Here is a 26513-nt window from a genome sequence, read left to right as displayed (position 1 = left end):
ACTTGAGGCAATTGTTGCAGCCACTGTGTCAATCCATCTTGTTGAGGGTCTTTCTCTTTTTCACTGACTCTCTATTTTACCTAGCATGATGTCCTTCTCCAGGGACTGATCTCTCCTGATAACATGTCCAAAGTATAGCACTGTGCAAGGCACAGGGAATACAGTGGTGAGCAAGAAGCTTGCATTCTAGGGGGAGACTCAGGTTTAATCACAGACACGGAAACCAGACCATTGCAAACTGCAATGCATGCTATGAAGGCAAGTACAGGCGTCTCTCAGATAATAACATCAGCGGCCCCCGACCAGGAGACTCTCAGTCCCCCCTAAGAACAGCTCTGAGCCCAGATCTGAAGGATGTTATCTTAGCAAAGGATGGGGGGAGTGGTGTAGGGGCGAGGTTGGGAAGAACATTCCAGGCAGATGAGTGTGTGACATTTTCAAGGACCAGCAAAGCCAGTGTAGCCAGAGCCAGAGAGTGAGGAACAGGGAGCAGAGGGGCTAATTTCCCAAGCTTCATTCAAGTACCCTTTTCATGGCACTCCACTTGTACTATCATTTCCTTAATATTTTTTCTTTAAAGTGGCTCCATTTGTGAACATATCCTTATTCTAAGCAAGAATATTCATGAAATCATAGGCTTGGCATGCTACTTAAATTTTGTCTAATATACAACTGAAAATAAAAATAGATATATATATATTCTTCTATGTCCCATCTAAAATGATCCCCCTTACCACCTCAGTGGAAACCCAGGTGGTGCAGTGGTTAAGTGTTTGGCTGCTAACCAAAAGGCAGGCAGTCCAAATCCACCAGACGCTCCTTGGAATCTCTATGGGACAGTTCTACTCTGTCCTATAGGGTCGCTATGAGTCAGAATTGACTCAATGGCAAGGGTTTTTTTCAGTTTTACCACCTCAGTTTAAAACATACTATTGCCAGCTCCTACTTAAAAGATATGGGAAGCCTCTAACGGGATTTCATCTGGGTGAGGCTGGTGAAATGATCTCACTGACATTTTTGAAAAATGCCTCTGACTGCCATGTGCAGAAGGAATGGGAGGGACACCACAGGGGAGGTAGATGAGAAACCGCTGCAGCAACACCAAAAACCACGGGGGCTTGGGTTTGGGTGGCAAGGCAGAGAGGGGGAGCATTCCTTTCCCAACAGTGTCTACACAAGCCCCACCCTCCATCGAGACCCAAAAGTTTCTTTCTTCTATCTCCCTGTGTTGATTCAAGGCCATTTCAGATAAGTGGATTCTTCTGTGATCCTCCCAACACAGTATCAGCCCCAGACTGCCAGGATTTAGGACAAGATGTTCGCCACACCCGTGAGGACACCATGGGGTGCAGGCAGAGCACAGTTAGGATTTTGGGTCACATCCAATCAGAGCCTGTGGCCCCTCCAGTCCAACCACAACTGCCAGGGACCGACCATTCCGCACAGGTTTCAGGAACTAAGAAGGTAACACAACTTCTATCACCTATACATTGATGACTTACAACCTCTATGATCTAAAGCCCTCACCCTTAGCCACTGAGTAATACTCTTCGTTAATCCTCATAAATCTCGACTCCCTCTGGCGTTGCTTCCCCAGGGCCTCTGCTCATTCTCCCGTTCCCCACCAGGAGCAGCCCTTTGCAAGTAATGCTTCTAAACCATCACTCCTCCTCCACGCTCCGGCAACAAAAAGGAAGTCCCTGTATTTTTAAGACTCCTGCAAAACTGCCCTCTATTCCTCCAGTTTATTACGCACATAATGAAGGAGTTGGGGAAACGAGGTGTTCCAGCGGCCCACCCTGTGCTAGATACCAGGATCCCGTGGTGAACAATACTGACGCGACCTTGCCCCTGGCACTGCCCTCCCTGATTTGCCCTGATAGCCAGGAAAGAAGGCAATTCTAATGTATCCACACAAGGAAGGGAGGGAGAGCCTTCTAGAACAGGGAGAACTGAGCTGAAGGTTTCAGAAAGGCTGGAGCTAGACTGGGAGGTGGGAGGGCAATGTTTTGATAAGGGGCATGAAAGCAGAGGCCAGATTGTTTTGCAAACTTTGTTAAAACATTTAAAGTTTATTCTGAAAGCAATAAAGAGTTACTGAAGGGATTAATCAGAGCAGTGGCAGGACTGGATCTGCATTTTAGAATGATAACTCTGGCTGCAGTGCAAAGAATGGAGGGGGTGGGGAAGAGACCCAGGCTGCGAGACCATTTGGGGTGGAAGGGAGAGTTGGGGTAGGTCTGGAGGTTCCTAGGAGGTAAGCTCTATGACTTGGAGACTGGGTGGATGAGGAAGTGGGGTGGGAGGTTTATCATCAATAAACAGCATGATGGCCAGGTTCTTCTGGTTTGGGCAACTGCGTAGATGAGGAGGGCCACTGAGAACCTGCTCTGTGTTAGGAACCAGGGCTTTGAACTGGTTCCTTCCAGTTCTTTCTCACCCCTGCTGGAAACGTGCATTTCTAACAAGTTCCCAGGCGAATGTTAATGCTCTTGGTTAGGGACCAATTCTGAGAACCACTAGTAAAGCAGTGGTTCGCAAAATTTATTATATACCTCCCCCCCACCGACACACACCCTTCTAACTCAGAACTGAAGCCTCTCCCTAAATTCACCTTTCAGTCAAAGATTAGACAGGTCTATAAAACAAACAATAACACATGTGAGGAATGTGTTTCTTAGATCAATCAAGTGTAGGAGACCAAATGGGCAACACCTGCCCAAAAGCAAAGATGGAGAGAAGACAGAAAGGGATAGGAAAACTGGACAAATGGAAATGGGGAACCTGGGGTGGAAAGGGGGAATGCTGACACATTGCGGGGGTTGCAACCAATGTCACAAAACAATTTGTATATAAAGTTCTAAATAAGAAACTCATTAACTCTGTAAACTTTCACCTAAAGCACACACACACACAGACAAATATTAGACAAAAGAATTACATGCGGATCTTGTAAAAATGTAGATCCTGATTCAGTATATCTGGGGTGGAAATGCAAATTCTCAGAAGAGGTTTGAAATGATCCAGTTCAAAGCCCAGCTAGGAACTGAGGTTAACAAGCATGAACAAGACCTACGAGGCCCTGCCTTCATAGATCTTACACCCCAGTAACCAAGAGAACAAATACATGAATATATTGTAGCGTTTCATATGTTCTGGGAAGGAAATGGGCAGAGCAGCACGATAGAATCAGAGAATCACAGAGGCACCTACTTGGGAAGGGTGGCTGGAGAAGGCCTCTCTGAGGAGGAGATCCTTGAGCTGAAACCTAGAGAACGAGAAAAGCATCAGCCAAGGCAGGTGAATCCCTGGGAGAGGATACAGCTAATTCAGAGGTCCCGCAGGGTGAAAGAACAGGTGTGACTGGAGTGTAGTAAGACAGGGGATATCTTTGAGGTGAGCCTGGAGACTCTGACAGAGGTTAGATCAGGCAGGCACTTGCAAGCAAGGAGTCTGTCAGTCTCAGGGCCCAGTGTTGGAGGCACCCAGCTAGGGACACAGAAGGAGCGGCAGGGAAGAGACCATCAGTTCAGCTTAAGATTCATGAATTTAGGGTGGCCTGAGGTTCGTCCTTGGAGCCCTGGTGGTGCAGTGGTTAAGAGCTCAACAGCTAACCAAAAGGTCGGCAGTACAAGTCCAGCAGCCACTCCTTGGAAACACCTTGGGACAGTTCTACTCTGCCCTATAGGGTGGCTATGAGTCAGAATTGACTCAATGGCAATGGGTTTGGTTTTTTTGTGTGTGTGTGTGATTCATTTGGAGTCCTTGAGTGGTACAATTAATGTACTCAGCTGCTAACAGGAAGGTTGGGGGTGTGAGTCCACCCAGAGTCCACCCAGAGGCACCTTGGAAGAAAGTCCCATAGTTCTACTTTGGAACAATCAGCCATTGCAAACCCTCTGACACGAATGGGGTCACCTTAATAAGTTGGAGTCGACTCAATGGCAACTGGAAAGGAAAAGTGGTTCATCCAGGTGGTATGTTGGAGTTCAGGAGAGCCTTCTGGGCTACAAACGCAGATCTGGCTTTCCTTGGCATTATTGATAATCACAGCCAAGAGGGTAGAGGAGACCACCCAGGGAGATTATATAGAGCAGTGGTTCTAAGCTTCAGCATACATCAGGATTACTTGGAAGGGTTGTTAAAACACAGATTGCTAGGCCCTACTCCTGGAATTTCTTATTCAGTTGGTCTGGGGTGAGGCCTGAGAATTTCATTTCTAAAAAGTTCTCAGATGTTGCTCATGCTGCTGGTCCAGGGACCACACTCTAAGAATCAGGGATCTATCTTAGAGGAGCAGAGAGGAGAGCCCAGGACATAACAGTAAGAAACACCAACATCTAAAGAATGAATAGTGCTATGGATTAAATTCTGTCCTGCAAAAATATGTGTTGTAAATTCTAACCTCTATGCCTGTTTTTTTTTTTGCCTGTGGTTGAAAACCCTGGTGGCATAGTGGTTAAGTGCTACAGCTGCTAACCAAAAGGTCAGCAGTTTGAATCCACCAGGCACTCCTTGGAAACTCCATGAGGCAGGTCTACTCTGTCCTATAGGGTCACTATGAGTCTGAATCCACAGGCAACTGTTTTCCCATTTTGTTTTGTTTTTTATGCATGTGGTTAATCCTATCTGGGAATGGGCTGTCTTTGTCACGTTAATGAGACAGGATTAGTGTAGGGTGTGTCTTGAGTCAATGCCTTTTGAGAGATTGTTGTTGTTAGGTGCCCTCCAGTCAGTTTCGACTCATAGAGACTCCACGTACAACAGAATGAAGCACTGTCTGGTCCTGCGCCATCCTGACAATCCTTGCTATGCTTGAGCCCATCCTTGCAGACACTGGCAGTCCATGGTATATTCAATATTCTTTGCTGACACCATAATTCGGAGGCATCAATTCTTCCTTGGTCTTCCTCATTCATTGTCTACCTTTCACATGCCTATGAAGCGATTGAAAATATCATGGCTTGAGTCAGGCACACCTTAGTCCTCAAAGTGACACCTTTGCTTTTGAACACTTCAAAGAGGTCTTATGTAGAAGATTTGCCCCATGCAATACCTCATTTGATTTCTTGACAGCTGCTTCCATGGGTATAGATCGTGGTTCCAAGTAAAATGAAATCCTTGACAACTTCAACCTCTTCTCCATTTATCATGATGTTGCTTACTGGTCCAATTGTGAGGATTTTTGTTTTCCTTATGTTGAGGTATAGTTTCCTTTATATTATAGGCTGTAGTCTTTGTTCTTCATCAGTATTTCAAGTCCTCTTCACTTTCAGCAAGCAATGTTGTGTCATCTGCATAACACAGGTTGTTAATGAGTCTTCCTCTAATTATGATACCTAGTTCTTCTTCATACAGTGCAGTTTCTTGGATTATTTGCTCAGCATACAAATTGAGTAAGAATGGTGAAAGGACACAACCCTGACACACACCTTTCCTGACTTTAAACCATGCAGTAGTTAATTCCTTGTTCTGTTCAAACAACTGCCCCTTGGTCTATGTACAGGTTCCTCATGAGCACAATTAAGTGTTCTGGAATTCCCATTCTTCATAATGTTATCCGTAATTTGTTATGATCCACATAGTCAAATACCTTTGCATAGTCAATAAAACACAGGTGAACTTCTTTCTGGTATTCTCTGCTTTCAGCCAAGATCTATCTGACATCAGCAACAATATCTTTCATTCCATGTCCTCTCCTGAATCTGGCTTAAATTTCTGGCAGTTCCTTGTCAACGCACTGCTGGAACTGCTTTTGAATTATCTTCAGTAGAAGTTTATTTGTGTATGATATTGTTCAATAATTTCTACATTCTGTTGGATCACGTTTCTTTGCAACTGGCACAAATATGGATCTCTTCCAGTTGGTTGGCCAGGTAGTTGTCTTCCAAATTTCTTGGTATAGATTAGTGAGCACCTTCAGTGCTGCATGCATTTGTTGAAACAACTCAATTAGTATTCTGGCAATTCCTGGAACCTTGTTTTTTGTGAGTGCCTTCAGTGCAGATTGGAATTCTTCCTTCAGTAACATTGGTTCTTGATCATATGCTATGTCCTCAAATGGTTGAACGTCAACCAATTCTTTTTGGTACAGTGACTCTGTGTATTCTTTCCATCTTCTTTTGATGCTTCCTGCGTCCTTCAATATTTTGCCAGTAGAGTCCTTCAATATTACAACTTGAGGCTTAATTTTTTTCAGTTCTTTCAGCTTGAGAAATGCTGAGTATGTTCTTCACTTTTGGTTTTCTAACTCCAGGTCTTTTGCACATTTCACTATAATATATTTTCTTCTCAAGCTGCCCTTTGAATCTTCTGTTCAGCTCTTTTACTTCATCATTTCTTCTGTTTGCTTTAGCTGCTCTATATTCAAGAACAAGTTTCAGAGTCTCTTCTGATATCCATTTTGGTCTTTTGTTTCTTTTCTGTCTTTTCGATGACTTTTTGCTTTCTTCACGTATGATGTCCTTTATGTCATCCCACAACTCATCATTAGTGTTCAATGCATCAAATCTATTCTTGAGCTGGTCTCTAAATTCAGGTGGGATATACTTAAGGTCGTATTTTGGTGCTCATAGACTTGTTCTAATTTTCATACTCAGCCCCTGGCTTTGTCCTGGCTGGTGATAATGAGGTTCTTCATCTTCTCTTTGCACAGATGTAGCCAGTTTGATTCCTGTGTATTCCATCTGGTGAGGTCCATGTGTATAGTTGCCATTTATGTTGGTGAAAAAAGGTATTTGCATTGAAGAAGTTGTTGGCCTTGCAAAATTCTATCATGCAATCGCTGGCATCGTTTCTAACACCAAGGTCATATTTTACAACTACCGATCCTTTTTTTTATTTCCAACTTTTGCAGTCCAATTACCAGTAATTATCAATGCATCTTGACTGCATGTTTGATCAATTTCAGATTGCAGAAGTTGGCGAAAATCTTCAGTTTCTTCATCTTTGGCATTAGTGGTTGGTGTGTAAATTTGAATAGTTGTATTAACTGGTCTTCCTCATAGGCTTATGAATATTATCCTATCACTGACAGTGTTGTACTTCAGGATAGATCTTGAAATGTTCTTTTTGATGATGAATGCAATGCCATTCCTCTTCAATTTGTCATTCCTGGCACACTAGACTACATGACTGTCTGATTCAAAATGGCCAGTATCAATCTATTTCAGCTCACTAATGCCTAGGATATCCATCTTTGTGTGTTCCCTTCATTCCTGACAGCTTCTGATTTTCCTTGAGTCATATTTTATACACTCCACATTTCAATTATTAATGGATGTTTGCAGTTGTTTCTTCTCATTTTGAATCATGCCACATCAGCAAATGAAGGTCTCAAAAGCTTGGCTCCGCCCATGTCATTAAGGTTGACTCTGCTTTGAGGAGGCAGCTCTTTCCCAGTCTATTTTGAGTGACTTCCAACCTGGGAAGCTCATTTTCTAGCACTATATCAGACAATGTTAGGCTGTTATTTATAAGGTTCTCACTGGCCAATTCTTTCATAAGTAGACTACCTGGTCCTTTTTCCTAGTTCGCCTTAGTCTGGAAGCTCCACTGAAACCTGTCCACCATGGGTGACCCTGTTGGTATTTGAAATACCGGTGGCACACCTTTCAGCAACACAGCAACACGCAAGCCAGCACAACAAACTGACAGATGAGTAATGGATAAAAGAGTCAAGCAGGAAAGCAGAAACAGGCCAAGAGAGATAGGGTAAAACAGATGCCAGTACACATGGAGATTTCCAAGGAAACAGGAAGCAGAAGCTGAAAAGGCACAGACGTTTCTCCAGAGCCAACGCAAAGAGAAAGCCTTCCTCTAGAGCCGGGGCTCTGAATTTGGACTTCTAGCCTCCTAAACTGTGAAAAAATAAATTTCTGTTTGTTAACTCACAGAAGTCAAGGAAGGGAAACATTTCAAAGAGGAAGCAGTCAACAGTGTCAAATACTCCAGAAAGGCAAAAAAGGTATGACCTGGATATTCCTCCTTTACCTAACTCAGTACCCCACATTCTCAGCACTGTCATCCCCTCTAATTCTCCCAGAAAACTGAGGTTATCAGCCAAGTACGGCCTCAAATTTCCGGAGTCCTCCTCCCAACCTTTGTTCCTTTCTGGGATCTTCGATCTCCTCCCTTCTACTGGCTCATCTCCCTCAGCAATGAGTAGCTTCTAGTTTCTGCCACCTTAAACTGCCTCCCTGGATGGATTTACCATTCAAAATCCCAACCAGCTTGCATCACTGCCAATGTTCCCTCTGAGTACTCCTCGGACCCTTCATGGCCCTTCAGTATGAGCATTCCCAGGATTTCAATGATGACCTTCTCTCAGTTGACTTCTTTTACCACCTATATGCTGATGACTCTCAAGCCTATACAGTTATTCATTTGTTCAGCCAAAATTTATTGAGCAACTACTCTGTGGCAGGCATTGTGCTAGGCAGTGGGGACACAATGGTGAACATCTCAGACATTGTCTCTTGACTGGGTGTGGTTTATACTCTAGTAAGACAGATATACTAGAGTTGACAGAGAAAGATATGAGCTACGAAGGACATTAGTAGAGTAAGGTGGTAGGAATGCTGCCTTAGACAGGCTTGTCATGAAAGTCTTTTAAGGGGAGGTGATATTTATGTTGGTACCTAAAGAATGAAAATGAGCCAGGCCATGAAAAGCTGGGAGGAGAGCCTTCAGAGGGAAGAGCAAGTGCAAAGGCCTTGAAATGGGAAGGGTTCAGAAAGAAAGGCAGTGTGCCTGAAACATGATAGATGGACCTCCATAAGATTGTGCAGGACCTTGTAAGCCTTAGCAAAATCTGGACCTTTCATTAAGAGCAATGAAAAACCCTGAAAGCTTTTAAGCAGATGAATGGGTTTTTAAAAGTCTACCTTGGCTGATGTATGAAAAGTGGATTGGGAAAGCAAGAAAAGAAGAGGCAGGCTTTGCAACATCTGTTGCGGGAATGAAGATCATTCTCCATAACCAGGCTGTCGACATTCCAGAAAATGTCCACATCGCTTTGAAGGGATGCACAGTTATTGTGAAGGGCCCCAGAGGAATTTTGTGGAGGGATTCCAATCACATCAGTGTAGAAGTCAGTCTCCTTGGAAAGAAAAATAAGAGGCTTTGGGTTGACAGATGGTGGGGAAATAGAAAGGAACTGGCTACAGTTCACACTGTCTGTAGTCATGTACAGAACATGGTCAAGGGTGTTACACTGGGCTTCTGTTACAAGATGAGGTCTGTGTATGCTCATGTCCCCATCAACGTTGTTATTCAGGAGAGCGGGTCTCTTGTCGAAATCCGAAGCTTCTTGGGTGAAAAATACATCTGTAGGTTTCAGATGAAGCCAAGTGTTGCTTGTTCAGTATCTTGAGTCCAGAAGGAAGAGTTAATTCTTGAAGGAAATTACATTGAACTTGTATCAAATTAGCTTCTTTAGTTCATTATATTGAGTATACCATGGACTGACAAAAGAATGAACAAATCTGTCTTGAAAAAGTACAGCCAGAATGCTCCTTAGAAGAGGATAGCGAGACTTCATCCCATATACTTTAAAGGTGTTTTTTTTTTAAATAATTTTTATTGTGCTTTAAGTGAAAGTTTACAAATCAAGTCAGTCTCTCACACAAAAACCCATATACACCTTGCTACCCACTCCCAATTACTCTCCCCCTAATGAGACAGCCTGCTTTCTCCCTCCACTCTCTCTTTTTGTGTCCTTTTCTCCAGCTTCTAACCCCCTCCACCCTCTCATCTCCCCTCCAGGCAGGAGATGCCAACCTAGTCTCAAGTGTCCACCTGATCCAAGAAGCTCACTCCTCACCAGCATCCCTCTGCAACCCATTGTCCAGTCCAATCTGTGTCTGAAGAGTTGGCTTGGGGAATGGTTCATGTCCTGGGCCAACAGAAGGTCTGGGGGCCATGACTACCATGGCCCTTTTAGTCTCATTCAGACCGTTAAGTCTGGTCTTATAAGAATTTGGGGTCTGCATCTCACTGCTCTCCTGCTCCTTCAGGGGTTCTCTGTGGTGTTCCTTGTCAGGGCAGTCATCGGTTGTAGCTGGGCACCATCTGGTTCTTCTGGTCTCAGGATGATGTAGTCGCTGGTTCATGTGGCCCTTTCTGTCTCTTGGGCTCGTAATTGGCTTGTGTCCTTGGTGTTCTTCATTCTCCTTTGATCCAGGTGGGTTGAGAACAATCGGTGCATCTTAGATGGCTGCTTGCTAACGTTTAAGACCCCAGACACCACTCTTCAAAGTGGGATGCAGAGTGTTTTGTTAATAGATTTTATTATGCCAATTGACTTAGATGTCCCCTGAAACCATGGTCCCCAGACCCCTGCCCCTGCTATGCTGGCCTTCGAAGCATTCAGTTTATTCAGGAAACTTCTTTGCTTTTGGTTTAGTCCAATTGTGTTGACCTCCCCTGTATTGTGTACTGTCTTTCCCTTCACCTGAAGTTGTTCTTATCTACTATCTGATTAGTGAAAGCCCCTCTCCCCCACATCTCATAACCACAAAAGAATGTTTTCTTCTCAGTTTAAACTATTTCTCATATTCTTATAATAGTGGTGTTATACAGTATTTGTCCTTTTGCAACTGACTAATTTCACTCAGCATAATGCCTTCCAGGTTCCTCCATGTTATGAAATGTTTCACAGATTCCTCACTGTTCTTTAGTGATGCGTAGTATTCCATTGTGTGAATATACCATAATTTATTTATCCATTCATCCATTGATGGGCACCTTGGTTGCTTCCATGTTTTTGCTATTGTAAACAGTGCTGCAATAAACATGGGTGTGCATATATCTGTTCGTGTAAAGGCTCTTATTTCTCTAGGATATATTCCAAGGAGTGGGATTGCTGAATCGTATGGTAGTTCTATTTCTAACTTTTTAAGGAAGCGCCAAATCAATTTCCAAAGTGGTTGTACCATTTGACATTCCCACCAGCAGTGTAGAAGTGTTCCAATCTCTCCAGAGCCTCTCCAACATTTATTATTTTGTGTTTTTTGGATTAATGCCAGCCTTGTTGGAGTGAGATGAAATCTTATTGTAGTTTTGATTTGTATTTCTCTAATGGCTAATGATCATGAACATTTCCTCATATATCTGTTAGCCACCTGAATGTCTTCTTTAGTGAAGTGTCTATTCATATCTTTTGCCCATTTTTTAACTGGGTTATTTGTTTTTTTGCAGTTGAGTTTTTGCAGTATCATGTAGATTTTAGAGATCAGGTGCTGATCGGAAATGTCATAGCTAAAAACTTCTTCTCAGTCTATAGGTAAAAAAAAAAAAAAAAAAAAATTTTTTTTTTTTTAATTTATAGGTAGTCTTTTTACTCTTTTGGTGAAGTCTTTGGATGAGCATAGGTGTTTGATTTTTAGGAGCTCCCAGTTATCTAGTTTTTCTTCTACGTTCTTTATAATGTTTTTTATACTGTTTATGCCATGTATTAGGACTCCTAATGTTGTCTCTATTTTTTCTTCCACGATCTTTATCGCTTTAGATTTTATGTTTAGGTCTTTGATCCATTTTGAGTTAGTTTTTGTGCATGGAGTGAGGCATGGGTCTTGTTCCATTTTTTTGCAGATGGATATCCAGTTATGCCAGCACCATTTGTTAAGACTGTCTTTTCCCCCATTTAACTATTTTGGGGCCTTTGTCAAATATCAACTGCTCATATGTGGATGGATTTATGTCTGGATTCTCAATTCTGTTCCATTGGTCCATGTATCTGTTGTTGTACCAGTACCAGGCTGTTTTGACTACTGTGGCGGTATAATAGGTTCTACAATCAGCTAAAGTAAGGCCTCCCACTTTGTTCTTCTTTTTCAGTAATGCCTTATTTATCCGGGGCCTCTTTCCCTTCCATATGAAATTGGTGATTTGTTTCTCCATCTCATTAAAGAATGTCCTTGGGATTTGGATCGGAATTGCATTAAATGTATAGATCGCTTTTGGTAGAATAGACATTTTTATAATGTTAAGTCTTCCTGTCCATGAGCAAGGTATGTTCTTCCACTTACGTAAGTCTTTTTTGGTTTCTTGCAGAAGTGTACTGTAGTTTTCTTTGTATAAGTCTTTTACATCTCTGGTAAGATTTATTCCTAAGTATTTTATCTTCTTGGGGGCTACTGAAAATGGCATTGATTTGGTGATTTCCTCTTCGATGTTCTTTTTGTTGGTGTAGAGGAATCCAACTGATTTTTGTTTGTTTATCTTGTATCCCGATACTCTGCTGAACTCTTCTATTAGTTTCAGTAGTTTTCTGGAGGATTCCTTAGGGTTTTCTGTGTATAAGATCATCGTTGTTGTTATTAGGTGGCGTCAAGTCGATTCTGACTCATAGCGACCCTATGCACAACAGAACGAAACACTGCCCGGTCCTGCGCCATCCTTATAATCGTTGTTATGCTTGAGTTCATTGCTTTAGCCACTGTGTCAATCCACCTCATTGAGGGTCTTCCTCTTTTCTGCTGACCCTGTACTCTGCCAACCATGATGTCCATCTTCAAGGACTGATCCCTCCTGACAACATGTCCAAAGTATGTAAGACGTATAAGATCATGTCATCTGCAAATAGAGATACTTTTACTTCTTCCTTGCCAATCTGGATGCCCTTTATTTCTTTATCTAGCCTAATTGCTCTGGCTAGGACTTCCAGCACAATGTTGAATAAGAGTGGTGATAAAAGGCATCCTTGTCTGGTTCCCTATCTCAATGGGAATGTTTTCAGGCTCTCTCCATTTAGGGTGATGTTGGCTATTGGCTTTGTATAAATGCCCTTTATTATGTTGAGAAATTTTCCTTCTATTCCTATTTTGCTGAGAGTTTTTATCATGAGTGAGTGTTGAACTTTGTCAAATGCCTTTTCTGCATCAATTGATAAAATCATGTGATTCTTGTCGTTTGTTTTATTTATGTGGTGGATTACATTCATTGTTTTTCTAATGTTGAACCATCCCTGCATAGCTGGTATGAATCCCACTTGGTCATGGTGAATTATTTTTTTGATCTGTTGTTGAATTCTATTGGCTAGAATTTTGTTGAGGATTTTTGCATCTACATTCATGAGCAATATAGGTCTATAATTTTCTTTTCTTGTGTTGTCTTTACCTGGTTTTGGTATCAGGGATATGGTGGCTTTGTAGAATGAGTTTGGTAGTATTCCATCTTTTTCTATGCTCTGAAATACCTTTAGTAGTAGGAGTGTTAACTTTTCTCTGAAAGTTTGGAAGAACTCTGAAGTGAAGCCGTCAGGACCAGGGCTTTTTTTTTTTGTTGGGAGTTTTTTGATTACCTTTTCAATCTCTTCTTATGTTATGGGTCTATTTAGTTGTTCTACCTCTGTTTGTTTCAGTTTAGGTAGGTAGTGTGTTTCTAGAAATTCATCCATTTCTTCTAGGTTTTCAAATTTGTTTGAGTATAGTTTTTCATAGTAATCTGATATGATTCTTTTAATTTCAATTGGTTCTGTCGTAATGTCGCCCATCTCATTTCTTATTCGGGTTATTTGCTTCCTCTCCTGTTTTTCTTTTGTCAGTTTGGCCAATGGTTTATCAATTTTGTCGAGTTTTTCAAAAAAACAGCTTTTGGTCTTGTTAATTCTTTCAGTTGTTTTTCTGTTTTCTATTTCATTTAGTTCAGCTCTAATTTTTATTATTTGTTTTCTTCTGGTACCTGTGGGTTTCTTTTTTTGCTCTCTATTTGTTCAAGTTGTAGGGATAGTTCTTTGATTTTGGCCCTTTCTTCTTTTTGGATGTGTGCATTTATTGATATAAATTAGCCTCTGAGCACCGCTTTTGCTGTGTCCCAAAGGTTCTGATACGAAGTGTTTTCGTTCTCATTGGTTTCCATGAATTTCTTTATTCGATCCTTAATGTCTTCTATAATCCAGTCTTTTTTGAGCAGGGTATTGTTCAGTTTCCAAGTGTTTGATTTCTTTTCCCTGCTTTTCCTGTTACTGATTGCCACTTTTATGGCCTTACGGTCAGAGAAGATGCTTTGAAATATTTCAATGTTTTGGATTCTGCTAAGGCTTGCTTTATGACCTAATATGTGGTCTATTCTAGAGAATGTTCCACATGCACCAGAAAAGAAAGTATACTTGGTTGCTGTTGGGTGGAGTGTTCTGTATATGTCTATGAGGTCAAGTTGGTTGATTGTGGCATTTAGATCTTCCGTGTCTTTATTGAGCTTCTTTCTGGATGTCCTGTCCTTCACCGAAAGTGGTGTGTTGAAGTCTCCTACTATTATTGTGGAGCTGTCTATCTCACTTTTCAATGCCGTTGGAGTTTGTTTTATGTATCTTGCAGCCCTGTCATTGGATGCATAAATATTTAATATGGTTATATCTTCTTGGTGTATTGTCCCTTTTATCATTATATAGTGTCCTTCCTTATCCTTTCTGATGGATTTAACTTTAAAAGTCTATTTTTTCAGAAATTAATATTGCCACTCCTGCTCTTTTTTGATTGTTGTTGGCTTGATATATTTTTTCCATCCTTTGAGTTTTAGTTTGTTTGTGTCTCTAAGTCTAATGTATGTCTCTTGTGAGCAGCATATAGACAGATGTTGTTTTTTAATCCATTCTGCCACTCTGTCTCTTTATTGGTGCATTTAGTCCATTTACATTCAGGGTAATTATGGATAGGTATGAATTTAGTGCTATCATTTTGATGTCTTTTTTTGTGTGTTGACAGCTTCTTCTTCCCACTTGATTTTATGTGCTGAGTAGATTTTCTTTATATATTGTCCTTTCCTCATATTTGTTATTGTTGATTTTGTTTCTGCTGAGTCAGTATTTTTCCCATGTATCTTATTTTGATGAGTAGGATAGTTTGTCACCTTATTATTTACTCCTATTTTTCTAAATTTATAACTAACTTTTATTTCTTTGTATCGCCATATCTTCCTCTCCATATGGAAGGTGTATGATTACATTTCTAAGTCCCTCTTTATTATTCTAATGTTGTTTTCTTTTATCTAATAACATCGCCGTTACCCTGTGTTGGGCTTTTTTTTTTTTTTTTAATCTTGCTTTTTTTGTTTTTTGTCTGTTTTGGATTTCCCTGTCTGGGTTGACTTCTGGTTGCTCTGCCCAGTGTTCTAATCTTGGGTTGATACCTGATATTATTGATTTTCTAACCAAAGAACTCCCTTTAGTATTTCTGGTAGTTTTGGTTTGGTTTTTATGAATTCCCTCAACTTGTGTTTATCTGGAAATGTATTAATTTCACCTTCATATTTAAGAGGCAGTTTTGATGGATATATGATTCTTGGCAGGCAATTTTTTTCCTTCGATTTTTTAAATATGTCAACCCATTACCTTCTTGCCTGCATGGTTTCTGCTGAGTAGTCTGAGCTTATTCTTATTGGCTCTCCCTTGTAGGTGACTTTTAACCCTCGCTGCTCTTATAATTGTCTCTTTATCTTTGGTTTTGGCAAGCTTGATTATAATATGTCTTGGTGACTTTCTTTTAAGATCTACCTTATGTGGTGTTCAATGAACATCTTGGATAGATATCCTCTCATCTTTCACAATATCAGGGAAGTTTTCTGCAAACAAATCCTCAATAATTTTCTCTGTATTTTCTGTTATCCCTCCCTGTTCTGGTACTCCAATCACTCGTAGGTTATTTCTCTTAATAGAGTCCCACATGGTTCTTAAGGTTTCTTCATTTTTTTAAATTCTTTTATCTGATTTTTCTCCAAATATATTAGTGCCAAGTGATTCATCTTCGAGTTCAGAAATTCTATCTTCTACTTGCTCAATTCTGCTCCTCTGACTTTCTATTGGGTTATCTAATTCTGTAATTTTATTGTTAATCTTCTGAATTTCTGATTGCTGTCTGTCTATGGATTTTTCCAGCTTATTAAACTTTTCATTATGTTCCTGAATAATCTTTCTGATTTCTTCAGTTGCTTTATCTGTGTGTTCCTTGGCTTGTTTTGCGTATTGCCTCATTTCCTTCCTGATGTCTTGAAGGGTTCTGTATATTAAACTTTTGTATTCTGCATCTGGTAATTCCAGGAATGCACTTTCATCTAAAAGATCCCTGGATTCTTTGCTCTGAGAGCCTGTTGAGGTGATCATGGCCTGTTTCTTTATGTGACTTGATATTGACTGTTGTCTCCGAGCCATCTATAAGTTATTGTATTAGTTTATGCTTGTTTACTGTGTTGTAGCTGCTTGCTTTGTTTTGTTTCAGTATACCCCTATGGGTTGCTTGAGTGAGCTAGCTTGATTATTTTTGCCTTTGGAGCTCTGGTGTCCTGTCCCCAGCTGGCTAGAGCTGTTATCAGGTATGTCAGTCTAGGAGTCCATTCAGTTTTCTTGTATGAATTCAGCTCAGGTTTCCAGGTAGCTGATATCAAGTGTGTGGTACAGACTCTATGCTACAGTCTTAGAGGGGCAGGGGTGATTTGCGTAAATACCCATATCTGATTGCAGCAGGGGTCACGCTCTGAACAAGGCAGGGGGTGGAGAACCGACCCCCAAGTGTCTCTGAGGAAAACGCATCTCTGTTCCCTAGAGCATACTGGTGGGCGGGCTCTGCAGAGGAACCATGGGCACCCAAAGTTTTTGGTTGTAAGGACTGGGAGGTACAGTTATCCCTGGACCCCTGTTGCGGGTGGCTGGGCGACCCAAGTGGAGCCACCAGTCCTTAGGTCCCTGATGTGGGTAGGTGAGGACCTTGTTTAATAGGCAAAGCAATGTCAAACGTCAAACACCCACCTCTCCACTGCACAGCTGAAATGGTTGGAGTTTGCCAACAAGGGCCTATTCTCCCGAAATAGGCCCACGCAGGTCCATGCAGAAGGAAAAGGTGCTCAAAGTCCACAGATGGTTTATGCCTGGACAGGAGCCGCTTCTGTCCTGAGCTCCCCCAGTTAATAAAAAGCTAGCAAATTATCTTTTCCCCCCAGTTGCAATTTTTTTTCCTTCCCCAAGGCCGGGAGGACGGCTCCAGGTGCTCTCCAGGGTCTATCTCAGGCCCAGGGATTCAGCCGCTGAAGCCGGCTTGGGGGTGGGGGGGGGGTGGTGGTGGTAAAATATACCAAAGTACTTAGCTTTTGCCAGGGGAGCCCCTTTCTCCTCAGGTTCTGGAGGTGTGAGTGGGCTGTGTGGCTGGCTGCTTCTCCCTGAGGAAACTGCGGCCAAACACTAGGACCAGCCCACTGCCGCTGCCACCACCGCTGCTCCGGGAATGGTGCCTGAGGGCGCCCCGCGATTCAGGTCTGGTAACTTCTGTCCGCTTTTGAACGGCCTCTTTCTCCCCCTGCCCCTCAGTTCGTTGTCTAAGCTTGCCTTTGATGCTCAGGGCTCCCAGCTTGTCACAAATATACTTGTTTCACTTGTTTTTTCGGGTCTTTGTTGTAAAGAGGGCTCGACGGACGTGTCTGTCTATTCCGCCGTCTTGGCTCCGCCTCCTATCCCATATACTTTAGACTTGTGATTAGAAGGGACCAGTTCCTGGAGAAGGTCATCATGCTTGGCAAAGTAGAGGGTCAGTGAATAAGAGGAAGACCCTCGACAAGATGGATTGACACAGTGACTGCAACAATGGGCTCAAGCATAACAATGATTATGAGGATGGTGCAGGTCTGGGCAGTGTTTCTTTCTCTTGCATATAGGGTTGCTATGAGTCAGAACCAACTTGAAGGCACCTAACAACAACAATAACAGTTGCCGGGCAGGGCAGAGGCTGAGGGCCAGGGTGAGGCGTGCCTGCGAGCACAGCTGAGAAGAGGCCGTCCTCATTGAAGAATTGTCTCCTGAGTATTTCTGAACCTGACTTGTGGAGGCTTGCGTGTTGTTGTGATGCTGAACAGGTTTCAGTGGAGCTTCCAGACTAAAACAGACTGGAAAGAAAGGCCTGGTAACCTGCTTCCAAAAATCAGCCAATAAATACTTCCCTAATAAACCCCATCGTGAGTATTGTCTGTGAGTTCTGTGTGGCCATTACAACAAATTTTCAAACACAGCAGAGACGCAGAGAATGCTGTGGGAAGGATGGCTGGTGTCAGAATTGTTAAAAAGGGGAGTGGGAGGAGGCATGTCTGATCTCTGCCTCATAGGAATCAGCCTTGGGCTGTCGATCTTGATTCTCCTCCTTCCCCTTCGTGAGGTTAGAGGAGGTCAGACACTGCCCAGCATGCCATTTTCACACTTCCACTAGACTGTGAGCTACTTGAGGGCACGGTCTGTATCTACTCCATGGTAGCTACTCTTGCAGAGCCAAGGCTTTACAAATGCGGCTTTATTGAATCTTCACAATTCTTTGACACATTACATATATAGACATTGGTGGTCCGGGGACGGATTAGCCAGTAAACAAGGCACTCACAGGCTTGTGCTAATTTCCTAATCTGTAGTGCACAATTTCGCATGGGTTTTACCACGTGCGAGCCCATGCATACCTCGCTTATTGGGTCATCCATCCCTGGGTGGTTCAGCGGTAGAATTCTTGCCTTCCATGCGGGAGATCTGGATTTGGTTCCTGGCCAATCTACCTCCTGTGCAGCCACCACTCACCTGTTTGTGGAGGCTTGCATGTTGCTATGATGCTGAACAGGTTTCAGTAGAGCCTCCAGACTAAGACAGACTAGAAAGAGAGGCCTGGTGATCTACTTCTGAAAAATCAGTTGCTGAAAACTCTTTGAAGCACAATTCTATTCTTCCCTGACATAGATGAGGTTACCATGAGTTGGAGTTGACTCGATACAACTGGTACCAGTAGAACAACAGTCAAGAACTCCTACAAGATCTCAGTTTTGTTATTGCAGGCTCCTTCCCTGCTACACACACAGACACACACCTAAGTTCTAGGCTCATTGGGCCACTCACAAGTTCTAGGCTCACTGGGCCACTCACAGTACCCCTGAAAATGTCATGTCATAATAATACAGTATTATCCATTGTCTATCAAATGCTTATTGTGGGTCTGGCACTGTGTAAAAGTTTGCATATATAATCTCATATAATTCTTATCCTATTGATGAGGAAACTGAGGCCCAGGAGTGTGAAATGACTTGCCCAATGTAATAAGTGTCTTGTCCACTGAGTAAATCCCTTGTAATTCAAACCTATTCAATTCAGTTCAGTTCCAATTCAATTGCACATACTACTGTGCTTCTTCCCTGACCCTAAGCACCTGGAGCTAGGTCAGGTCTCATAAGGTAAAGGGTACAGCCCCCCAGACTGCCAGTCTGCCCAAGACCTCAGATGCCAGCCACAGGATTGCAGTACCCAAGATACCATCACTTCTAATCTTTTGGCTAAAAATTTGGAGTTCCCTCTACCCTCCTCAGGATACCAGCCTTAAGCTCTGGGGTCCCCAGAGCCTCTTCACTTCTGACCTGCTGGCACCCACTACTCCTTCGGGTTTGATAATTTGCTAGAACAACTCATGGAACTTATGGAAAGTGCTATACTTATGATTACAGCTTTGTTATTGCAGAAAAGGTACACAAAGGGCGGGATCTGAGAGGGTTCCCAACAAGGAGCTTCTGTGTCTCAAAAAGGGATGTTCTATCCTCCCACATGCGCTGATGTTTTTCACCAACCAGGAAGCCCATGGAGCTTCCATTTATTTCCAGAGCCATTACTGGGGCCTCGTTACATAATCATGACCGATTGAATCAGCCTTCCTGCCCTGAGGTTGGCTGATATCATTTGTTGTGTCTTTCTGGACTGGCCATCCCAAACTCAAGAGGTATTCATTAGCATAAGCCCTCAGATAGGGTCTGGAGACCTTGTCAAAGATACTTCAATCACTGGGGAAATTCCAAGGCTTTAGAAGTTATCTTTCAGAAACTAAGGACAAAGAACAAATTCTTTGGGTGAAATTAAATTCTTTACCCCACATCTACCTGTGGACTTCTGTCTGTAGAATGTACCCCCTTCTTTCCTATCTCCCTTCCATTTCTACCTTCCAAAGCACTAGCTTATTTTAAAAGTCCAGTTCCATTGCCACCTCCTCCAGGTAGTCTTCCCTGACCCTTACTCTTGGTACTAATAATCTCGCCCTTTGCACCCAGGACTCCAGTCTGTAGCACCTAACCCCATAAGCCTTGGGTTGTAATAACTGATCTGGGTGTCAGACATCTTCACCAGATTGTGACCAATCCCAGGCAAGGAATAATGTCTTATCCCTCTTTTCAGCCAGCGTACAGCCTGGGACTCTGAACACGAAATCCAGTTATGGATTCCTTCATTCATGCCTTTGAGCTTCACAAATGATGAATTTTCTGGGTCAGTTCCAGCTTTTAATATCCCAGACCTTGGTCATGCCACACATATCTTTTATCCTAGGTTGAGGTCTGAAAGTGATGTCTGACACATAGTAGGTGCTCAATAAATGGTGGTTTATTCTTAGCATTTTTTACCTAACTGTAAGAGCCTTCAAGAGGTTAAGCAGGTTCTCCTGGTGTTTTTTGTAGTTCTCAATATGCGAAGGTCAATAAGGGAAGAAAATCTTCTCTCTGGTGGTCAAGTACTCAGCCCCTTTTCTTCTCCTTTTTTATTGTGCTTTAGGTGAAAGTTTACAGAGCAAATTAGTTTCTCATTCAAACATTTATAGACAAATTGTTTCATGACATTGGTTGCAGTCTCTGTGTATAAATCTTCTCTTGTGTTTTTATAATAGTGGTCTCATACACTATTTGTCCTTTTGTGATTGACTTATTTCTCTCACCATAGTGCCCACCAGATTCATACATGTTAGATGTTTCTCAGATTCATCATTGTTCTTTAATCTTTTGTAGTACTCCATTGTGTGTATGTACCATAATTTGTTTATCCATTCATCTATTGATAAGCACTTAGGTTGTTTCCTTTTTTTGCTACTGTGAATAATGTTGCAATGAACGTGGGTGTGCAAATGTCTGTTTGTGTGACAGCTCTTTTTTCTCTAGGATATATTCCCAGGAGTGGAATTGCTGGATCATATGATATTTCTACCTTTTTAAGGAAGCGCCATATCATTTTCCAGAATGGTTGTACCATTTTACATTTCCACCAGCAGTGTATAAGAGTTACAATCTCCCCATAACCTCCCCAGCATTTACTGTTTTCTGAGTTTTTGATCAGTGCCATTCTTGCAGGGATGAGATGGTATCTCATTGTGGTTTTAATTTGCATCTCTCTAATGGCTGCTGATTGCGAGCATCTTTTCTTGTATTCTTCGGCCCCCTGAATGTCTTCTTTGGTGAGGTGTCTGTTCATGTCCTTTGCCCATTTTGTGATTGGGTTGCTTGTCTTTTTATTGTTGAGTTGTTGAAGTTTTCTGTATATTTTAGACATTAAACCTTTGTCAGATACATCATTGCCAAAGATTTTTTCCCAGTCTGTAGGTTCTTTTTTTTCATTCTCTTGGAAAAGCCTTTTGATGAGCTTAAGTATTTGATTTTTAGGAGGTTCCAGTTATCTAGTTTATCTTCTGGTGTTTGTGCATTTTTAGTTATGCTTGATATTCTATTTATGCCATAAACTAGGGCCCCTAGCATTGTCCCTATGCTTTTTTTCATGAGTTTTATAGTTTTAGGCTTTACATTTAGATCTTTCATCCATTTTGACTTATTTTTTTTATATGGGGTGAGGTATGGATCCTGTTTCATTTTTCTGCAAATGGATATCCAGTTTTACCAGCACCATTTGTTGAAGAGACTATCTCTTTCCCATTAACGGACTTCAACCCTTTGTCAAAGATCAAGTGTTCATAGGTAGATGGATTTATTTCTGGGTTCTCAATTCTGTTCTGTTGATGTATGTGTCTGTTGTTGTGCCAGTACCAGGCTGTTTTGACTACCGTGGCTGTACAGTAGGTTCATGAGATTGGTAGTGTGTGAGGTCTCCTACACTGCTCTTCTTTTCCAGTAGTGTTTTACTTATCTGGTGTCTGTTGCCTTTCCATATAAAGATGGTGATTAGTTTTTCCATCTCATTAAAGATTGTTGTTGAAATCTGGATCAGGATTTCATTGTATCAGTAGATGGCTTAGAAACACTGGTGGTGTAGTGGTTAAAAGCTATGGCTGCTAACCAAAAGGCCAGCAGCTTGAATCCACCAGGCACTCTTTGGAAACCCTATGGGGCAGTTCTGCTCTGTCCTATAGGGTTGCTATGAGTCAGAATCGACTCAATGGCAACAGGCTTTTTTTTTTTTTTTTTTTTAGATAGATTGCCTTGGGTGGTATTCACATTTTCACAATGTTAAGTCTTTCTGACCATGAACGTGGTATGTTTTTCCATTTATGAAGGTCTCTTTTGGTTTCTTGCGGTAACATTTTGTAGTTTTCTTCATATAAGTCTTTTATGTCCCTAGCTAGGTTTATTCCTAAGTATTTTATCTTTTGGGGGGCTATCGTAAAAGTTATTCCGTTTTTGGAGTTCTCTTTGTTAGTGTAAAGGAATCCAACTGATTTTTGTATGTTAATCTTGTACCCTGCCACTTTACTGAATCCTTCTATTAGTTCCAGTAGCTTTCTTGTGGATTCTTTGGGATTTTCTGTTGTAGGATCATGTCATCTGTGACTAGGGATAGTTTTACTTCTTCCTTACCAACTTGGATGCCCTTTATTTCCCTTTCTTGTCTTACAGCTCTAGTTAGGACTTCCAATTCAACGTTGAATAAGAGTGGTGATAAAGGGCTTCCTTGTCTGGTTCCCATTCTTAGGGGGAATGCTTTCAGTCTCCATTGAGAATAATGTTGGCTGTTTATGTGTGTATGCCCTTAATCATGTTGAAGAATTTCCCTTCTATTCCTTTTTTGGTGAGAGTTTTCATTAGGAATAGGTGTTGGACTCTATCAAATGCCTTTTCTGCATTGATTGAGGTGATCATGTGATTCTTTTCCTTCGTTTTATTTATGTGGTGGATTATAGTGATTGATTTTCTGATGTTGAACCATCCTTGCATATGTGGTATGAATCCCACTTGGTCATGATGTATTATTTTTTGTGTGCTCTTGGATTCTATTGGCTAGAATTTTGTTGAGAATTTTTGTCTCAATGTTCGTGAGGGATATTGGTCTATAAATTTCTTTTTTAGTGGTGTCTTTGCCTGGCTTTGGCTTCATAAAATGAATTCCGAAGTATCCCTTCCTTTTCTATGTTCTGGAATAGTTTCAGTAGTACTGGTGTCAACTCTTACCGAATGTTTGATAGAATTCTCCAATGAACCCATCCAAGCCAGGGCTTTTTTTTTGGTAGGTTTTTTTTTTTTTTTTTTAATAACCTCTTCAATTTCTTCTTTTGTTAATGGATCTGTTTAGATTTTCTATCTTGGTTTGTGTTAGTTTGGGTAGGTAATGTGTTTCTAGGACTTTGTCCATTTCCTCTAGGTTTTCAAATTTGTTGGAGTATAATTTTTCATAGTATTCTGATACAATCCTTTTTGTGTCAGTTGGCCCCTCTCCTAAAAAGGATTTACCGAGCCTGTCATGCAGATCGGGGAGGCTCAGAGATGTGACAACCACTTGCCAAAGTTGTGCAGCCTGTCTTATTTCCTGGACTAACCCTCTAGGATCTCAAAGACCTGTCTGTGGGCAAGGAAGGGTCTTCCTTCCTGAGGGTCAGGGCCATTGTTGCTTATAGAAAATAGAGCTTTTGTAGGTAGACTCGGTCTCCTGCTGGGAGGATGGGCTGGGTTTCACCTGCTCTTACCTCTAGACAGTCTCTTGATTAAAAGCACTTTGCACAAGTTACACACACAGTCATTTATTTACTTGGTTCTTATCGCTGTCCTCAATAAGGTCAAGTTGTTCTGTGATTGTTTAGCTCATGGTTCTGTCCACAGCACCCATAGCAGAGCCTGGCTCTCTGTATGAACCACATAAAGTTTGTTGAATGAGTGAACAAACAAATGAATCCAGTAGCCAGAGCTTTTACAATTCCACTGTACTGCAAAATTCTTGGCTGCACAAAGAGACAAAAAGGGCCACATAAGCCAGAGATGCCATCATCCTGAGACCAGAAGAACTAGATGGTACCTGGCTACCACCAATGACTGCCCTGACAGGGAACACAACAGAGAGTCCCTGATGGAGCAGGAGAAAAGTGGGGTACAGAACTCAAATTCTAGTAAAAGACCAGACTTACTGGTCTGACTGAGAGGAGGAACCCCAGAAGACAGGGCCCCCAGGCTCTCTGTTAACCCAGAACTAAAACCATTCCCAAAGCTGACTCTTCAGACAAAGACTAAACTGGACTATAAGACATAAAATGATACTCGTGAAGTGCGTGCTTCGTAGTTCAAGTAGATACATGAGACTGATAGGCGAGATGAAAAGGCATAAAGGGACAGGAGCTGGTTGAATGGACGCGGGAAATCCGGGGTACAGCCAGAGATATTCTTTAAAAAATACAATTTGAACCAAGGTACTGCCCTACTTACAATATTCAGCTCTATCCTCCGATCTCAGGATAAAGTCCTAAGTGTTTCAAGTCCTCCAAGAGCTGGTTGTCCTTCCTGCCTCCCACAACACCACAGTCTGTCTTGCTCCCTTGTTCCAGCAATACTCCTCCACTCAGGGTCTTCACTTAAGTAACTCCACTGTCAGCACACATGCAACTTGATAATAATAACAATTAACATTTACACGAGCGACTTATATATGTTAGCTTATTCTCATAACTCCATCAAGTGAATACCTTTATTAGTATACTTACAGACTAGGAATCTGAGGGTCAGAGATGTGAATGAGCTTGCTCAATGTCATACAGGTAGTAAGTTCCCCTACTAGAGAGTAAGCTTCAGGAGGGCAAGGACTGTTTCTCTCTTGCTCACTAGTACCTAGAATTCATTTGTTTACTCAACAAATATTTATTGAACACTTAGTATGTGCCATGCTAGGCATTGTTCTAGGTCCCTGCTATCATGAAGCTTGTATACACTGGAGGAAAGACAGACACTGAACAGGTAAGAACATATATAAACAATGTTATTTTACATAATAACAAAAGCCTTATAAGGAGCCCTGGTGGCACAATGGTTAAGCACTTGGCTGCTAACCAAAAGGTCCTTGGCTTGAACATACCAGCAGCTTCTCAGGAGAAAAGACTTGCTCCTGTAAAGATTAGTACAGCCTAGGAAACCGTATTGGGCAGTTCTGCATTGTCATGTAGGGTCACTATGACTCAGAATCAACTCAGTGGTACACAACAACAACCGATAAGAGCCTTAATGAGCTCTGGTGGCACAACAGTTAGGTGCTCTGCTGCTAGCCAAAAGGTTGGGGGTTTGAACTTACCCAGCACTTCGTCACATGGAGTCACTAAGAGTTGAAAATCAACTCAACAGCACCTAACTAACAACAATAAATGCCTTGAAAACAGGCCAACGGGATAGTGTCATAGATGACAGTGGTAGGCTACTGTAGACTGGGTGGTCTGGGAAGGCTTTGCTAAGGACAGTACCTATCTACAGAAGGAGCACTTCATAAATGTTTCTTGATTTAATACACTAGAATATAAACTCCATGAGGAAGAGAGGGACTCCCACTGCCCTGACTCCCATGGTATCCCCCAGCACCTATCTCCAGCATTGGCATAGACAAGGCCATGATTAACTATTTATTTCAACAAATGAGTATATATGTTTTTTCATTTCTTTACTTACATCAGTTTACATTCATCTTACATATTCATTGACTTACAGTTTCAATGCAAGAGTGTGTGCACCTACTGATAATTTCTGTTTTTGGTTGTCATAATGATGGGGAAAGGAGTTCCCTGTACTTATGGAGGAATGGTTGCTATATACAGTAAAGCCTGAGAAAGTCAGAACCTGTGTACGGCAGACACCTGTCAGAGAAGGAAAACTCAAATATTTTCCACTAACAGAGAGCAATAAAAAAGTGGTAAGACTGCACCCTGTCAAAGGTGGAAAGCTTGTGAGACTCATAAAAACAAGGCAGTTCCATCGAGTTCTGGATCTCACAGGTTTCACTGTAGCTTGCAATGCATGGAGACAGTATCACATGATGCAGAATCGTTCCATATCCCACATGATTTTTCAATGACCTAACAGACCCTCATGCAGATGAAAAGTCTTTTTATAATTATCTAAGTCTAGATACTAACCTCTTTTACAGAGAAAGTATTTTTGCACTCTTAAATGTAAACTAAATTTTCAGACACGCCACTACCACGTAAATCAAAGAGTGATTGAGTTTTGTCTTATTGACGCTGTACTAAAGCTTGTTCTTTTCAGAAAATCACACCACCCATGGAAGCAAGTCTTTCTAGCTGTAGCATTGCCAACGACTCTACATTTAAGTCCTAGAATTATGAGAACTCAGTATATATTCTCATGTATTCTGGACCAAACATTTACATATTGAACCTATTTTTTAAATTATAAATTGTTATTTCTTCTTAATTTCGCAATTAGGCAATACATTGATTTTTAAACGTTATGCGCATGGGTGGTTAAATTATCTATGGATTCCATTCCCGGATGATGTGGGGAGGGGCTATAATCTATTTATTATGAAAAGTTGCCCTTGG

At 41.6% G+C, this 26513-nt stretch overlaps 1 pseudogene; it reads left to right on the top strand.

The window, feature by feature from the left end:
* The first annotated feature begins 8615 nt into the window (after positions 1 to 8615).
* LOC111752045 (large ribosomal subunit protein uL6-like) lies at positions 8616 to 9661 on the top strand (annotated as a pseudogene).
* The last annotated feature ends 16852 nt before the right edge of the window (positions 9662 to 26513 follow it).

The sequence above is a fragment of the Loxodonta africana genome, chromosome 3, assembly GCF_030014295.1.
Source record: "Loxodonta africana isolate mLoxAfr1 chromosome 3, mLoxAfr1.hap2, whole genome shotgun sequence".
NCBI lineage: Eukaryota > Metazoa > Chordata > Mammalia > Proboscidea > Elephantidae > Loxodonta > Loxodonta africana.
This window is presented reverse-complemented; position numbering and strand designations above follow the sequence as displayed.